The 12766-nt window shown below is 38.0% G+C and overlaps 1 pseudogene; it reads right to left on the minus strand.

Moving 5' to 3' along the window:
- Positions 1-93: 93 nt before the first annotated feature.
- LOC141630807 (monosaccharide-sensing protein 2-like) lies at positions 94-12013 on the minus strand (annotated as a pseudogene).
- Positions 12014-12766: the final 753 nt, after the last annotated feature.

Here is a 12766-nt window from a genome sequence, read left to right on the forward strand (position 1 = left end):
ACAAAATATAAACCGTCAAAACCGAAGATTTACCTGACTTTTCTTCCTTTTTACGCTTCTTTTCTAAAAAATTGTCACAAAACTTATGGAATCTCAACGATTTTGGTGAAAAAGAACCAGATCTTTCCATTTGCAGATAAAGCGGGTTTCGATCAACACATGTAGCAACATCATCAACAAACTTACCAAGTTTGTCATCAAAATATGGGACGTCCTCAATCAAAGAATCAGGAACAACAGTATTTTCATTCGCGTAAAACGCGGATGTAACCTTTGTGTCATCTTCAACATCAGAATTAAGTAGTGACCAGTATGTATCAGGGGCCAAATGACCTACTCCTGGTAAATATAAACAATGATCTAGAGATTCATGGTACGAAGTCTGAGATTTGGGAAGTATTTTGTGATTTTTTGAAGACATATCAGCAAATAATGTGACAGAAGGAGATTAATTTGGAGGAAATATGAAGATGAAGACGGAAATTTGGAGAGAAAACAGGAGGTTGAGAGGAGGAGATCTAGAGAGACGTAGAGAGGAGAAGGAATGAGTAACGGAGCGCCAGGAGGACCAAGGATTTCTAGGGTTTTTTTTTTGGAAAATTCTAGAGAACACTTATGATGATAGAGAGGGAGAGGAGGAGCGCTGGATTTAATGTGTTAAGGGGGGTATATCAATAATTTCTGGTGGGAAATGAAAAAAGGGAGGGAGTAATTAGATAAATAGATTAGGTTAATAGAGATTAAGCGGAAATTATATGGGTTAAGTAGTGGCATTTTTTGTAAATATACATTGCCAATAAGGACAGTTTAGTCATTTGTTATACCCAAAAATAGAAAGAAAGCAAATGGGTAGATCATAGTGGGTTGGCCCAATAAGGAAAATGGGTAGAACTTATGGAAATGGAAGAAGTATAAGATTGTATTATAGTAACTTGCCATGTCAAGTTTGTTCTGATAGGAAGATATCACTATTTAGTACTTGACTTGCTCTGGCAATAAACTTATCGCGCGATTGTCTTACAGGAGGAAACTGATTGTATCAATAATTCAATATTGCCAAGTGTGCACGTTTATTCTTTTTGGTAAAGGTAGTATCAAATTTAGTGGTAATTTAATTTGGATATGAAGTTAAGTTAATAAAATTACCTTCTTCCAGAGAGATCCATTAACCTCATAGCAAGGCCAATGGCAGGGAGCATTAACAATGTTGTCAAAGCACTAATAAGGAGAGACGCAGAATCTGAACTAAGACCCAGATTCGATAGCAGAACATCTACTCCTGCCTGTGAAAGAATTTGAGGAGTGTAGTAGAGGACTCCATTGATGCCGGAGAACTGGATTGATTAAAGACAAGAAAAGCATCAAGAATCATGATTATTTATGCGGCATACAAAATAATGAAACTATGGTATTAAATCTAGGCCACGGCAATAATGCACGACTGGTTTATCAAGGTTTTCAAGGTTAAACTGCAGTTTGAAGCAATATCTGCCGAATTTATGGCACAATGATTCATTTCAAAATCAAGTCTCAAAGTGAGAGTTTACTGCAGAATGAAGTACCACTTCAATAATTATGGAATGGCCTAACTATGAGTACTAATACGAAGGAATTGTTCCATATTTCCATCACTGCAATGTCAAAATTATGAAGCTGTGGTATTAAATCTAGCACCCGATACTGAATCACGGCCAAGTTATCAAGGTTTTAAAGGATAGACTTCTTTTCTGAAATATAAATATCAAGTAGAAAGTAGAAAGTCAAGAGTCATAGTTATTAATAATAATGAAGTCACGGTACAACATCTAGACCATGACACTGAATCACTGATTTCAGTGACTCAATGAGAATTGCAGCACACATTGACACATTGACTAAACTACCGAAAGTCCCCTAAAAGCTTATATTTCCTAGACAGCTTTGCCATAAACATATAGAACATGCCATGTGAACCAGCAAATCAAACAATATTAGGAATAACAACAACAACAACATCAGAGCCTTAATCCCAAAATGATTTGGGGTCGGCTGACATGAATCATCTTTTCGAACCGTCCATTGGTGAACGCACGCCTCAAAATGCGAATAAAAAGGGGAAGATGAAAAACAAAAAGGAAGAACGAAAATGTAATGGAAAGTCAAGGTAAACTTAGGGGTTTAAAAATCGAATTCCGGCTTTTTTTTATAAAAACTTAAAATTTAAATCGAGAGAAAAGATTAAAACGATTTTTAAAAACCGAAATAGAAAAACAATATTAGGAATGAGAATGATAAAAACAGTTCAATTTGGAGGAATTTTATAAAACATCCAGAGAACAAAACTAATTAAGCACGCCCACTATCTTAGGAAATAGTTCATGTATTCGATTTTATCCGTCCCAAATAACTAGCCAATAATTTGTGTTTCCTTTTTAGACGTGTATTTTGAGGTAGTTTTGGTGGAAAATTAGGTTGGGACTTCCTCACCCAATTCCATGTGCTTACGTAAGAAAACAATCCAAAAGCAAACATAAACTATTTTCTAGAAGGGACGAAGGAAAGAATAATTAATTGCACAAGAATGAGCTATTTTTCTTTTAATAGCGATCTAAGGTTTCTCTTTACTGTTTGGAGTATCCGAAGTCCAATCCCGACAATCAATGCACGCTTTACTCCGGGCTCAAACACTCCCTCATTTCGGCCCATTCGTTCTTTGAAACCGACGGTTTAACCACGCATTCTTCAAAGGGAGAATCAACCTTGAAATCCGTGACACAAAGGGTGGATTGACTGACCAATCCAAGACTTGGACAAACTGTCCATTCCCCGTAATATCGCAGACCGAATAGAAACAAGAGAGCCACGTCTTGATCCCATACCGGGGTCTTTGTGAAGATAAACCCTTTTCGATTCACTTTTACCATCCTGTCCTTTCTTGTCAGTTCGTTTATATGCTAACTGCCAACCACCTCCAATACCTGCCACAATGTTCACATACAGTTCAGTACTTCCATATATATCAAGAAAAGGGATGAACAAGACAAGGATCAAGCAAAAAGAATGTCGGCTAGTTTCACTGGTAATACCAACGAGTGAAGGCACTCATAGCCAAATTCATCATCATCAAAATTGCCCTTGTGGCTCCCTTTACTACCAAATAAAAGGCTAATGTTTCCTTTGAGGCTAAAAATTTGATATCTTTCAATGATACCTGTACAGAATAACAAGGTTCATATAATGATAGCCTATCACTACCCATTCCCCTCTAAAGATCCTATTAACAAGGTTTGTATAATAAACACCACGCCTAGGACAGAAAAAGGGTAAATTTAAGATTTGGTATTATATTCTGATACCTGTGCTATTGACAACTTCGCCAGCTTGCATTAGACTGCTATTAACCCTCATGTTGAGGATGCTGCCACTTGATGGAGGCAATGTATCCTTTTCAAGAACAGACGCATTAGGTGAGAGCAATGGTGTCTTCGAGGTTATCATCGTAGTCGCCATCTGCAAAGCATCAACATCGATGCGGCATCCTCGCCATGGCTCTCCACCTCCCAATTTCATCACCCTGCAAACATTGAACATGCTCCCAAAGTTCGGGAAGATAGCACTTCGCATACTTCTGTTTGGGAAGCGCCTCATGTACACTGCCGAATAGCGTTACAAGTGGGTCCATCATATTTGCCATGCTTCCCTGGTTGGCCATGCTTCCATAACGAGAGACCAACCCGATCATGCTTTGCCCAGTAACAGGTTTTGCAATCCAAGATTGACCTTGCTCCGCACCATATAACTTGATTTGTCCCTTACTGAAGAGTTTAGGATTCCAAGTACCTAAGAGGGGGAGGGGGAGGGGGTGAATTAGGTACTATTTTAAAATTTTCAACTTGATCTTTATTGATTTAAAGCAAGTTGATTAGTGCTCTGAGGAACAAGTGGATACATCAAATAAATCGATTCGTAAAGAGTGTATCACGTTGTTAAGAATGATTGCTGAATTGGAAGGCAACAGTTGATCTGACTGTTGCTTGTTTGTCTTAGCACAAGAGATTAAGGCTACTGACCAAAAGCAACAGTATCCAGAACCGTTGTTAAAGAAAACGTAAATGAAGTTCGAATAAGATAAATGCAGCGGAAATAAGCGGAAATAAATATAACGAGAGAACAACATGATATTTTTGAATGGGTTCGGCCAACACTCTAAGGGCCTACGTCCAATCTTCTTTTATTAATAAGTGAAGTGATCTACTCCGACTACTTAAACACTTACAATAAAAGGACCAACAACCTACTCCGGTTGCGACACGAGTTTTAAGAATACTCCGTCTAGAAACTCAAGACTCTAACTAGAATGTTTACAACATCAAGTTTCCTCAAACTGATTCTATGAATGAATTGATAAGGACAACTTATTGATCAAACGATTCTAGGTAAGAGAATGCAATACTTAAGACAACGGTAGTAAAGACTATTGTCACTGGAAGACTTAGAAATATTTTGCAAAAGAAAGAAAAGCTTTAACTCCGCCTGTGAGTGTTTTCGGGCATTCACTACCGGTCCGAAGCCCGGATAAAGCAAGAGGGTTGCGGTAGGTCTGTGGCAGCCAGCATAAAAACTTAGTCACATTCTATGGACATGAATCAGAATTTGAACATCGTTGGGGCGTCTCCTTAGAAGCGACGCGCTGCACTTCTTAGACCCGGGTGTAGTGAAAAGTATGTGAGGGTTGCTAGGTCGTCCCCCGGAAGCGACGCGCCATCTTTACATCTGGGGGTGGTGTCAAATAGGCAAGGGTGCACTACATCTTCTAGACCTGGGTGTAGTGAAAAATATGCAAGGGTTGTTAGGTCATCGCCCGAAAGCGGCGCGTCACCTCGAAGTATGGGTGTGGTGTCAAATAGATTTGGATCTAGGAAGCATGGTCAAGAGCGGGTAAAGAAATCAGGGCATGACTTTAGGAAGGGTAGTAGGTTGCGTTTTGGTACTTGGAATGAGGGCTCTTTGACAGGGAGATTAGCCGAGGTAGGGGAGGTTATGAAAAGGAGGAGAGTACATGTAATGTGTCTACAAGAGACAAAGTGGGTCGGAGATAAAGCAAGGGTGATAGCGCTTTGGTACACGGGTAAAGACAAAAGTCGTAACAGAGTGGGTATTGTCATTGATAAAGATTACATCGATGTGGTAGAAGTATCGAGAAAGAGTGATAGGATTATGAGCATTAAGCTTGTAGTCGGGGATGAGGTGCTGACTGTTATAAGTGCTTACGCACCTCAAATAGGATTGGATGTTTCTTTTCGACGAGCCTTTGTAGAATGAGTCCCTATTGGAGAGAAATTGATCATTGGTAGTGACCTCAATGGACATGTGGGTACTAGTCGAGTTGGCTTCGAGAACATTCATGGGGGTTTTGGGTTCGGGGAGAGAAATGAAGCAGGAAGTGACAGTTTAGATTTTGCTTTGGCATATGACTTGGGTATAATGAACACTTGGTTCGAGAAAAGGCATTCCCATTTGGTGACTTATAGGAGTGGAGGAAATGCTAGTAAATTGACTTCCGTTTGGTAAGGAATGTGTGGACGAAAGAGTACACCGATTGCAAGGTCATACCCGGGGAAAGTGCCGCAACACAACATAGAATAGTGGTGCTTGATTTTCGGGGTAAGAGAGACTTGAGGAAGAGAAATATAATCGGTGAGGCACGAATCAAGTGGTGGAAGCTACAAGGGGAAAACCAACAAGCGTTTTTGGATAAGGTCGAAAGTAGCGATATTTGGTCGGATTGTAAGGAGAAAGATATTGATGCAACGTGAGATAAATTGGAGCATGTTGTAAAGGATTTGGCGAGGGAGGTGTTAGAAGAATCTAAAGGGAATAGACCATCAAGTAAGGACACATCTTGGTGGAACGAGAAGGTGAGACAGGCGATAAAGACAAAACATGAATGCTATAAGGTTCTGGGGAAATGCATGAGTGATGAGAACTTTGAAAAGTACAAGGAGGCAAGACGAGCCGCTAAAAAGGCAGTGCGAGATGCGAGGGCAAGAGTTAACCAAGAAGTATATGCCAGGTTGGACACGAGAGAAGGAGAGAAGGATATCTATAAACTGGCTCGCATAAGAGACCGAAAGACGAGGGATATTGGAAGAGTTAGGTGTGTGAAAGATATGGACGACAAGGTTCTGATTCAGGATAACGAAATAAAGACTAGATGGAGTTCTTACTTTGATACTTTATTCAATGGACATCAGGAGCAAGGTTTTGGGGATGTAGAAGTAACACCAAGCATGGTTAATCGGGAATTTGTGCGTAGAATACAAAAGAGTGAAGTTAGAAAGGCGTTAAGGAAGATGGGGTCAAGGAATGCAGAGGGACCGGATGGTATACCCATAGAAGTTTGGAGGTGCTTCGGGGAGAAAGGAATCGAATGGACAACCATGCTCTTCAACAAGATTTGGAGGAGCAACAAGATGCCATCAGCTTGGAGGAGAAGCACTCTTGTCCCTTTGTACAAGAACAAAGGTGATGTTCAAGAGTGTTCCAATTATCGGGGAATTAAACTTATGAGTCATACGATGAAGTTACGGGAGCGGATAATTGAGCAAAGGCTTAGGAGATGTGTAGACATCTCGGATAACCAATTTGGATTTATGCCCGGGAGATCGACTATGGATGCGATTTTTATCATGAGACAGTTGATGGAACTTGATGGAACACCATTGGGACAAGAAGAAGGACTTGCATATGGTTTTTATTGACTTGGAAAAGGCATATGATAGGGTACCAAAAGAAGTGCTTTGGTGGGCTTTGGCGAGAAAGGGTGTGTCGAGAAAATATATTGACCTCATAAAGGACATGTATGAGGGGGCTAGTGCAAGTGTTCGCACTAATGTTGGGAGAACGGAGGAATTTCCCATTACCATCGGGGTGCATCAAGGTTCCGCACTTAGTCCTTTTCTCTTTGCTATAGTTATGGATGAGTTGACAAGGGATATTCAGGACGACATCCCTTGGTGTATGATGTTTTTGATGATATTGTGCTGATTGATGAGACGAAAGATGGGATGGAGAGAAAGTTGGAATTGTGGAGGCATACTTTAGAGACTCGTAGGTTTAGGCTAAGCAGGAGTAAGACTGAGTATTTGAGGTGTCAGTTCACTAAAGTGGCGGGGTCGAGATCGAGAAAGGCGAGGAGTATTATTTTCGATAGGGATGTTGTTGAGGGGTCAGATTTCTTCAGATAGCTGGGATCTATTATTCAAAAGGATGGGGAGTTAGACGGAATGTGGCTCAGAGAATTAAAGCGGGATGGTTGAAATGGAAGAGTGCTTCAGGGTTTTTATGCGATAAAGATATGCCCTAAAGATTAAAGGGAAAATTTTATCGCACGACAATTAAGCCTGCCTTACTTTACGGTTCCGAGTGTTGGCCGTGAAACATTGTCACATTCAAAAGATGAGTGTGGCGGAGATGCGTATGTTGAGGTGGATGTGCGGACATACAAGGAAAGATCGATTAAGGAATGAGGTGATTAGGGAAAAGGTAAAAGTGGCGACAATAGATGACAAGATGATGGAAAATCGATTAAGATGGTTTGTCCATGTGAGAAAGAGACCTATGGACGCACCAGTTAGGAGGCTGAAGACTTGGACAGATAAGGTCCCTCGAGGTAGAGGGAGTCCGAGACAGACATGGTTGAGAGAGATAGAGCATGATATGAGATTTCTGGGGCTTGAGGAGAGTATGGTGACGGAGAGGCACAATGGAGGGAAAGGATACATGTGGACTTTTAGTATTTGATGTTTTTTTTTACATATTTAGTGTTTTTATTTAATTTTTAAAAAAATTTATATGTTCTTCTCTCCTGTATTACACCTTTTTACCAACCACTTTCTTATATATTTTACTTGGTTTACACTACTACAGATACAGGCTATAACAACGGTTAAAAACCGTTGTTATATAAAAAAGCGGACGTTGTTAAAGCGTCCGTTGTAAAAGGTTTTAACAACGGTTGATTTTCTTAAGGAACCCGTTGTTAAAAGTATTAACAACGGTTTTAAGTATAAAAACCCGTTGTGGAAAGTGTGACTCAATTTTGGTGGGAAAGTTATAACAACGGTTACTTTACAAAGAACCGTTGTTATAACTAAAGACAACGGGTTGTTTCTACATAACCGTTGTTTGTTTTTACAAAATAAAAAAAAATTAAATTAAATATTACTAGATGCATGCATAATTACGGGGCCCGTTATAATTCCGATGCATGCATTATTACTGTCATCCCTCTTGTACTGTGCATATGAATGGACAATATATGGAATGAGAAGGGTTTACATTAGATTTGAAGCAGGGAGATATGATGATTATGGCACAACTTCCTAAACATGCATATATTATATTAATTAAAAAACAACTCAAAGGACACATTACTTAGTATAAATACATACATTATCTCAACCACCATTCCATTATCTCACTATCTTCAAACCCTAACTGCTAAAACAATCTCCAACTCCTAATTAATCTATCAAACTAACAACTCCAAAGTTCATCAACAAAATGAACGATTACATCCTTAAAACTCTTACTATGACCGAGCACAACAACAGCTTCATCCGCCGGTTGCTCCACATCGAGGACAGTTTTAGGAGCTATCTTGTGGATGCTCAAGCCGCACTCAAGGACGCCAAAAGAAATGGCTTTGGCGAAAGCGTGCCAGTTGTTGCGGCTATATGACGATATAACAATCTCTTTAACGAAACCTCCAAATAGCTAAGGAGGAGAGGACGGATATCATAGAAGAGAATAAGACTCTCTATGAAAATATAAGATTTGCATTTTTAGAAATGTAATTCTTTTTTTAATTTATGTATTTATATATATATATATATATATATATATATATATATATATTAATGAATTATTAATTAAGTTTATCATGCATTCCTCTCTATCATCTTGCTTCTTCTCTGTTTTATTTTATTTAATTTGTTTTACGAGCTAATTAAGCGAATAATAACATAATAATGATCGATAAAAACCCATCATATATACATGCAAATTAAATGAAATAATTAAAAAAAGAAAACAATGACGATGAAAGACGATGAAACCAACAAAATGTGGCGATATTTACGATAATTAGAGAAAGTAAGAGACGATGAAACCAACGTTGACGGCGAGATGATAAAGCGACGATGAGAAAGAGAGAAAGAGAGAAAGAGACGATGAGAAAGTGTGTTTGATGTGTTTGTGTTTGTCTGTGTTTGTGTTAGGTTATGTATGTGTTTTGTGGCTGTAGCAGATCTGTGTTTGTGTGGTTTATAGTATTGAAAGTATTGACAACGGTTGTTCAATAACAACCGTTGTTAAATAAGTTTTAACAACGGTTGTAAAATAACCGTTGTAAAATAAGTTTTAACAACGATTTGTAAAATAACGCGTTGTTAAATAAGTTTTAACAACGGGTTTAAAAATACCCGTTGTGATTACTTTACACTAACTTTGCGCCAATTTTGCGCTAGAAATTATTAACAACGGTTTTGCAAATTTAACCCGTTGTTAAAACGTATAACGGTTATATAACCATACCCGTTGTAATTAAGTTTAGTAAAAATCGCGCAATACATTCTACAACGTCTATTGTGATTTTCGTGCATAAACGTTGTTAAAGGGGTGTTGTAGTTGCCTGGATTTGTAGTAGTGTTACTTTTAAGGCATTCCGGATCCTTAATTCTATTTCGGTTTCCAAAATCGTTTTAACTTTTCTCTTGATTTAAATTTTAAGTTTTTATAAAAGAAATCCGGAATTCGATTTTAAAACCTGTAAGTTTACCTTGACTTTGTATTACATTTTCGCTCCCTTTTGTTTTTCATTTTTCCCTTCTCTTTTCGCATTGTGAGGTGTGCGTTTACCCAGGGACGGTTCTAAAGGATGATTCATGTCAGCCGACCCCAAACCATTTTGGGATTAAGGCTCTGATGTTGTTGTTGTTGTAGAAAGAAAAGCTTTGAGTTCATTAGAAAACAATTTTGCAAAAAACTTTGAAATTCTCAGGAAAGTCTTTTCTTAAAAAACAACCTTTCATAAAATCCGAATATCAAAAATAAACATTTCAAAAATAAAAGTTTGTATTTATGGAAATATGAGTATTTTTGAAACTGAAGACTTCCTTCAAGTGACACGAGTTAAAGCAACAGTCTTGCTTACTGTTGCTTTATTAAGCAGACTCTTGTTGAACAACAGTCTTGCTTACTGTTGCCTTAGTACCATACTCTCTTACCCTTACATAAGTGATTCTTATTACAACACAATTCTTGAGTAGCTTCATCAACACTTCTTGACCTTGAACATTGATTAATCCTTGATTGGGGAAGAGGGCTAAATCCTGAAATAAAACATCTTAAAGCATGGTTAAAATAGGCATGTCATCATCAACAAAAGTGGTCTAACACTTACCTAGGGTGGCCTCCTCATCACTGTCGGGACCTATCATATACTCTTCGATAGTTGTACCCTCTCCAGTTCCAAGACCTTCTACAAGCAATGCCATCTCACCTACATAGCAGCCACGTAATATAATACGTGTAGAGAAAAAATTAAGATTATAGCTAGCATCATGGAGTTGTATATATTTTTCATTCATCCAAAAGGAAGTTTGAGGTTGATTTCTAGATAAGTAAAAATGAGCCTTGTGTACACAAGAAATTCAATGAGAGCAATGTCATTGAGCTGATCTTGTATTTTAATGACATGCTTCTCATCAAGACTTATAAGTTATATCCCTATGGAATCCGCAAAATTTTGGCAAAGGAAGAGTTTCAACATGAAAAGCCTTGACAAAGTACAATATATATTGGACATTAATATCTACAGAGATGGGGAAGGAACCGCTTGGGTTCAATGTGAAAGGTTATCAGGTGAGATGCGTACATGTACTTTCTACATGTATGTCGCTCTAAAGAACATTTTTTTATAATGAATTTCAAAGTAAACACTTAAATTTCAACATGAAAATTTAAACTTTAGCACCATTTGAATACAAGAATTTCAGCAAGCAAATTCAGGATCATAAGCCAAAGAGCAACTTTATAGAGCGATATAAACATGATAACCATAGAAACAAGGATGCTCATTGTTATATGTCAAGAGTTAGTCAAACCTCTGAACATCAAAACAAAGATATGTCATTTGAAGCAATGTATGATATTTACAGTTTTAAAAGGTTGCGTCTATTGTAAGTTGTGACAATATCTCTCACGTAATTTAATCACCAAAGTCAAATGAGGAGGATATAAATGGATGACGGGATACTTACCAGTGACATCTTCCGCCACGCAATTTTTGTAGGACCTTCTTAGCCTCAGCCATTCTTCCTTTACTCCTTTACTGACAAGCCACCTAGGGGATTCCGGCAAGTAAAATACGGTCAATGCAAAATATAAAAGCGATGGAATAGAAAGAACACCGAGCATCAATCTCCAACTAGGCGCCTCCAACAAAGACATGCCGAAAACCATGCAATAAGACATAAACATCCCTCCTGAGCCAGTGAACTGTGGGAGGGTATTTAGCTGTCCTCTAATTTCTGGAGGAGCAGTTTCCGAAATATAGACTGGAACAAGAGTAACAGCCAGGCCAACTCCAAAACCATCAAAAAGCCTCCCCAAAAGTAAGATATATACATTAGGAGACCAAAGCATCACAAGGCCGCCAAGGAAGTATAGTAATGATGAGGCAATTAGCAATGGACGCCGCCCTACAGAATCTAAAACGGGGCCTGAGAAAGTTATGATAACAGTGGCTCCAATAAGCCCTTCCAGGGTTGGTTGAGTTTCAAGCTTGAATTCCCTCTTGATATAGATAACAGCCCCTGCATTATCGTCAAATAAAATCTTGTTTACCACATCAACTTTTCAAATAATACAAGCATCAATGTAAGTAGATACCTGCAATAGTTGCATTATCCCACCCTTGCAACAAGTTGCCCATAGTTGCAGCAAGCGCTGCAAACAAAGCCCCTCTCATATTTGCTTGCCTTGAGCTACAGTTCTTCATTTACACCCTGAATATGCCATTTATAAATCATCAATTCTCCATTGTTATTCACTATCAACAGTTATTTCTTAGAAACCATGATTTCCACCGCAAACCCTCCATCATTCTACTACGAAAGACCAAATCTTTTTTTGTAGCTAACAGAAGAATTACAATGATCTATATACATTACATATTTAAATACTCCCTCTGTTTTTTTTTAATTGTCATTCTCACTTATCGAGACACTCGTTTCTTTCTTCAATATATCTCAAAATATATAACTAAATATATTGAAATGTATACTCATATTAAAGCTCTATTCGTAAAGAATTTTATGGTGTAAATTTTATAATTTTTAAATCAATATATTTTTAAAAAAATTGAATTCAAAGCCTCACCTCGTAAAATGAAAACGTCAATTATTTTAGAACGGAGGGAGTATAACATCATCTCATCAATCAAACAAGCATACGATGAAATCTAGATTCCTCAGTCCTCAGTAAAACATAAATCACACAACATTTAACCGCATTACAATTTTACTTGCATTATACTCCCTCCATCCCAATCATTTGTTTACCTTTGTCTTTTAATCAATGGTAAACAATTAACAAATGACTTAGTACGGAGTGAGTACCATTACCATAGGAGTAATAATAAACAAAAAAACATACCAGTACCAGTTAATCAGAATTTTTTTTCAAAATAGGGTTATGGAGCAAACTCTTTCTCGTTTTGGTG

Source organism: Silene latifolia, chromosome Y (assembly GCF_048544455.1).
Source record: "Silene latifolia isolate original U9 population chromosome Y, ASM4854445v1, whole genome shotgun sequence".
Taxonomy (NCBI): Eukaryota; Viridiplantae; Streptophyta; class Magnoliopsida; order Caryophyllales; family Caryophyllaceae; genus Silene; species Silene latifolia.